Source organism: Cydia fagiglandana, chromosome 12, assembly GCF_963556715.1.
Source record: "Cydia fagiglandana chromosome 12, ilCydFagi1.1, whole genome shotgun sequence".
Classification (NCBI taxonomy): Eukaryota; Metazoa; Arthropoda; class Insecta; order Lepidoptera; family Tortricidae; genus Cydia; species Cydia fagiglandana.
In genome coordinates, this window is record NC_085943.1 from 17,633,599 (window position 1) to 17,640,160 (window position 6,562).

Sequence of the window (6,562 nt, forward strand, 5' to 3'; positions counted from 1 at the left end):
ATTGTAGCAAAGGCTTTCCACTTAGCACTGCAAGTCGTAAGTTTTGCATTAATTTCGGAATATATACATAAATACATAATTTAATCACGCTTATTTCCCGGAGGGGTAGGCAGAGACCATGGAAATATAAATAAATAAATAAACTTTAGCATAAAATATGTGATGGATGTTACGTAAACCCTCCAATGTGTGAATTTGGCTCGCATTCGACTGGTTTCTAAAGGTAAGGTTGGTAAGTATAAAGTTGTACCACTAATTAGATATCTGCAATCGAATAAAACAATACAGATAGCAATTTCAATTTGATTTACAGAACAGCACCGCCGCCTAATAAGGTTAAATACAGTGTAAGCCGATTTTAATTCCCATTTGCGAATGGTAAATGGATATGCGTCGTGTTCGGTGTTTACAGAACCGAGTTAATTTTACCTGCCTACTGCAGCCCGGCTCATAAGAGATTTCATTATACGATTAGTAGCTAATAATCCCTTCATTTATTAGGAGAGATTTGGTTACACAGTATGTTAATCAATTTCCAGTAAGCTCTTTCAATATCACTATCAAAATGAGTAGGAGGTTAATTAACATATCTCTGATGGCCAGGAATAATGATGGAATTAACGATAGATAAAATAAATTACAAACATACATAAGATACCTACCACCTACCTATTCTAAGGTTGTCTGGGAGAGCTTTTCAGCGAGTAGATCGCCTGTTGTTCACCTCGCCTTTTGTTGCTATTTTCTTTCTGTAATGTTTTTATTGACGTGTGCAATATTTGAAGAGTATTTGTATTGTACATATTGTATCGTTGATGTGGTAAATTAGATATTCAAATGACTCCGGTTTGGTCGAGTACAAAATAGTAAAGTGGAAAACATTAAGTAAAAAAAATGCCGTGCCAAAGACTATGTTCGTTAAAGAGAACAAAGGTTGTACGAAAGGACGCCACGAGCCAACATCTTCGCGGCGAGGCACCGGCCGCCCCAGGCACCTTGTATTCAACTCGTCCATTATTTAAAATTCACGCGAACACAATAAATCCCTAGCGTTCGTCGCTAGTTCATAATTAAATTCGTAAAACTCAATTTAAAATTTAACAAGTCCAGCCATTAAAGTAGCTTCAGTTTCCATTAAAAATGTAGCCATTTAATTGGCTTGCATGAGCTTCAATTACGGTGAGTAGCGTCATGGGGATTAATAAAATTACCATATTACAAAAAGCTAATTACCAACATCAAACTCCGTCGCGAGACGTACAAGCTAAGTCGTGTGAGTAACTGAGCGTGTATAAGACGACTTTGAAATTTACAATTACGTACTTAATTTGCGGCGCCCGCCCGAAGAGTTTTGAAGTGATAACAAAAACCGAGTTGCGCCGAAAGCGGGACGCTTCACATCGACGTTTCAGTGTTTTCGGGACCAACTTTTGAGCGCGCACAATAAAGGATACTTAAAGTGCCTGACTAAGAACTAGAATAAAACTCGGTCGATTGGGTACTCCATTGTTATGAAATTGAAGACGTTGTTATGGATGTACGGAATAGCGGGCAATATATATTTTTTAAATTTTCATAGAACATAGAACAAAGCTAGTTTGGTCAACAAATGTACGTCGAAGAGGGAAGCCTTATTTGGTATACGGATGGTTCCAAGAAAGGCAATGATGTAGGATGTGGGATCTATGGTGAGAGACCTAAGTTCAGAGCTAGCGTCAGCATGGGCACACAGGCCTCAATCTTCCAGGCAGAAGTCTTCGCCATCAACAAATGTGCGGAGATCAACCTGGATAGAAACCTAAGACACCAGCATATCTACATCAACTCAGACAGCCAGGCTGCTCTGCTGGCACTAGAATCTCTTGAGTCAAACTCAAAACTAGTCCAGAACTGTAAATCAAACCTAAATGCACTGGCTTATTCCAACAAAGTCATACTTAGATGGGTACCAGGGCACTCCGACATTAACGGAAACGAAGAAGCGGATGAACTTGCTAGAAAGGGCGCAGACACACCCCTGGTCGGCCCAGAACCGTTTTGTGGAACCACAAAACGGGATGCATATTCTCTGCTCAACAACATAGAAAAAACGAGAGCAATCGATTGGTGGAAGTTCGTAAAAGGACAAGAACACTCGAAAGCTCTAATCAAAGGGTTCAACAGCAAAACTGCTAAGGAGCTTCTAGGGCTCAAAAGACACAAAACTTGTGCGGTGACTAGAATTTTGACTGGACACTGCAAGTTGAACAAACACATGTTTCAAATAGGGAAAAAACAAGATGCGACATGCAGGTTCTGCCAAGAGTCAGAGGAGACTGCTATGCACATTCTCTGCTCCTGCGGACCACTAATGTCCAAAAGAAGTACCTACCTAGGGCGACATATACTGGAACCCTATGAGGTACAGAGCATTACGGCCCAAAGAATCTGGAATTTCCTGGATTCAACGGGCATTAGTAATGAACTTTAAAGGGCCGTCACAATAGATCACAGCTTGGTCGAAGCGACACTCAAAGGCCCACATAAAACATAATAATAATAATAATAAGCCCCCAGGGCAGCTTGTGGCGAGCTGAATGGGAAGTGACGTCCCTTGGGTCCCATACCCCCGAGAGTCGGTCAGGCCCCTCTCTCCAGCTTGCCTTCATTGGCCGGCTGGAGTGAACACTGAGCAGGGGCCGCAGGACTCTCACCTCTGGCTTACCTTAACCGGCCGTCCAGAGTGGGGTGTCAGAGCTATATGCTCGCAGGGCGGAAGTGAAACATGCCTAAGACGCGAGTTGGCACAGTGGCTGCTTACAGCCACTGGGTAGAAAGCGGTGCACACCTCTCCACGCCCTGAGCCGCTCACGTGATGTTGTCCCCTTGTCGCTCCGTGCGAGCGGCCGTTTTCGGGGACCCATATTGTGAGTTGGCGAGTCACCACCTGGCCCATTTTTTCATGTTTTTTAACATATGAGCAGGGCAGGTGCCATAGTCTCCTTCTCCTCCATAGTCCCGGTTACTAGTCCACTAGCAACTCAACGCAATAGCCCGGTTTCTTTTTGTACCTTTTCTTGCAATAGTCCTACACTAACCGGGGCTTGTCCTTGGGTGTACTACTATAGTGCAAACAGGGATAATCGTCGGTTGGTGTCACATTACATTTAGAGTAAATTGTCTTATTACAAGGGGCTTCTACGTGTTGGCTTCGGCCCCACGCACGCCTTCCAAATGCCCGGGACCCCATGGTCCCGAGAATTTGTAAAAGACAGACATAATAATAGTTTGGTCAAAGTGGAATCCAAACTAAATTGATTTAAATATAGAACATACAGGTGCCGCGAATGGTTAAGTGGAGCACTCTACCATTTAGCATAGCAATTCTCATGGTTCTGTACTTGTGTAAGCTCGCTTCAATGGCACCGTATATGCGTATAGACTCGCATATTTTACACAAGAGCTCGTCACATACACGAGTTCGGCAATAAATCTCGATATTTAGCCTGCGTCAGTCATAAACTCCAGGTAAAATTTATAGCCTTCGCGATTGGGTTCTCCCTCCGAAGCGCAAACCGCAAAAAGGATAAATACACAGACATTAACGTTTTACATCCAAAAGCTTTTAGCTCGTAAAAAAATCGGTTGAACCACACTGCCTCAGCGTAGCCAATAAATCTAAAAATACCTGCGCCTCTCTACTGTACGATATGAATATCAGCCCTCAAATGGTACAAATATCGAAATTCATTTATTTCCTTATTGAAGTCGTTCAGTAATGTATAAAATTACTCGCTATATGAGAATGTAGCACGCGCCACCTGAAATATAAAAAGATAATTTTTCATTCGGTTCGCCAAGCATATTTTCCTCATTTCTTAAAAGGAAAGTTCTCGAAGAAAACAACACAAAAAATTAAAAGTTTCGCAAGCCGGGGTGGTTTTTTCGTGTAAGCGGCGCACACCTCACGGGCTGAATGAGAGATAACGACCGCAGTTCGGTTATTTATGACTAACGAGGCTATTCACAACCGTAGCGCCAAATGGAGATTTATGAAACAGAAAATGGCGGGTAGCGTACGTCTTGAACGTAATTTGTAGGACGCGGTAGTCGTGAGCCGCAATCTGCGAAATGCCATCCCGTTTGGGGATTGCTTTGGTTCGTGAATGACTCTTCGGTGCCAGAGGACGCTCGACTCGAGATTTGAGTGCCTTCACTTGCGTTTTAACTCGGTCCGTATGAGCTCATATTATCTGTCTTCATATAACTACCTATAGGTGCTTATGCCTACATTTACCGGTACTTATACTACTGCAATTCTATGATCTACCAATCCACGATACAATTGAGTTTTAAAATTTGTATGTAAATTAGGAACATGTAAATTCTATGTAGGTACAGGACAAGTAAGTAGGTACTTAAATATTGACTGCTTAAAGTTCAGTGTTACTAGGGAGAGAGCAAAGATGTCTTTGCTTATTATGTCTAAAGCACACGAGAGAACTTCTATCTATACTAATAGAATTTTGTGCGTAGCGGGAATCTTAAAGGACACGAGAGCCATTTGAATGATTATTCAAATGGCTGTAGAGAAAATTTCAAAACTGAGTTCGTTATTCAATTTACTGGTCAACTTTGAAAAAAAAAAGATACGCTCGTGTACGGAATTTCTCGCAGACAGATTTAGCCGCATTGACCTTATGGTTAAAGTATTGACTCAGTTTAATTATTTTCTTACTTATATATATTTAGTAAGCTTCTCTAAAAATACTCAAAGTATACTTGGTTCTAAACTACGAGTAGCACAAGTACTAGAAATCACCTCACAATTACCTTTCGAACCATTTCAGTCACTTGTGCTTCATATTAAAGTTAACAGAAGAAAAACATGAAAAGTAGGTAGGTATTTATTTCATAAATTATATTATCCCTCGATAGGTGGACTTAATTTGTAATGCGTTCTACATGTCAACATTTAGGAAAAGCAGGTGAAAAGTAATTATGAAGTACCTGATCTCAAACCCATTTTTATGAATTGTTTGGATGAAAGAGCCTTTGTTTTGCGTTTACTTGATTAGTCACATAATGTCATAAACGGTCGTTTCCCGTCCCGTCCTCCAAACGCAATTAATCTCGTTTGGGAATCCGATCCCGGCACCAGCAGCGGCTACGGAAGACAATAAAAGTTTGTAAACAAACGCGGTAAACAAACCGTGAAACGTTAAACGCGAATTACGAGAGGCAACAGTGACCGGCAATTAAGGAAATCAAACAAAATTCAATAGGGAACATTTGTACAAAATTGCAAAACCCTAAGCCGAAAGGGCCCAATTTCCATTTTATTAGCATGAGTTCCGAATAAAAATGTGTTTATTCTGGGATGAAAGCGAGATGGCCCCCCATAAAGAGATCGAGTGCCAATACAGATGAAAACGCAATGTTATTCTGAGCGTATTCCAAATTCAAATGGATTTCGTGTTTATGAGTGAGGCTCCGGCCACATTTTAATGTGTTGGGAGTCGGCACATAAACAACAACATTTAACATCATCAGTTAGATTCACGGTTCATAAAATCGTTACGGGCATAGTTTTTGCGGCCTTAATACAAAAAGTAGCTAAGTAACGAGTACAATTTCCTCAGCAACACTTTTCCCTCAAAGGCGCGATGGTGGTGACTGGTCAGTTCGAAAACATTCGCAATAAAATCACCTCAAAGGATTTATAGCTGCCAAATGCCCTTGATATTGCAACAGTAAATAATATCTTTCGTTAAAAGGACCATTTTATTGGCACCCTTTCCTTTTATGCGACGATTATGTCATTTTTACGAGCGCTCCGATGCTATTTACGTATTTTTATCGAGAATCAAACGGAAAACTCTTTAATAAAATCCAAATGATCCAGTAAAACGTGCACTATGATATTATAATTGAATATTTGCAACTTGAGTTGAAGAACTATGACGCATATAACACTCTTCGGAGCATAAAATATTTATGAAAAAGCTTTTATGAACGACCTTCGGCGTGAGCATCTTAAGTTGACGCTCGTGTCGTAAGTTTACTTACAATCCATAACAGGATTAACAGGAAATCACTTTATACCGATATAAAGTGGGTATTCATTTCTGTTGATGTCAGTGAGTTGGGTACAATGAAGAACTATTTTGGATAACTTCTCTATAGGTATTTTAAAATAGTAATCCACTGTAATTCATAAACTAAACATAAAACTAATTACAAATTAAACTTAAATATAAACTAAATAAGTATAAAATAAATTACCTACTGAAGCCCGTCCCGGGCTGCCCCCGGGCCCCGACGAAAAGGTGCCCATCACGCTCGCTGCGTTGCCGCGTTGGATTGCGATGGACAACCTTTGCAGGAAAAACCCGGAGCGGGGGTCAAGGCCCCTTTCAAGCAGGCGACGACCCAGCTCCCGGAGAAAGGACTGTAGCAATTAATAAACATACCTAAAGGTAAATTAATCACACGAAAAGGTCAAAACATTTATCCCAGACTTTTTGGAATGAGTAAACAACATCGTAAAAATATGTCGTACTCTAAGCAAGCGTTACGTTTG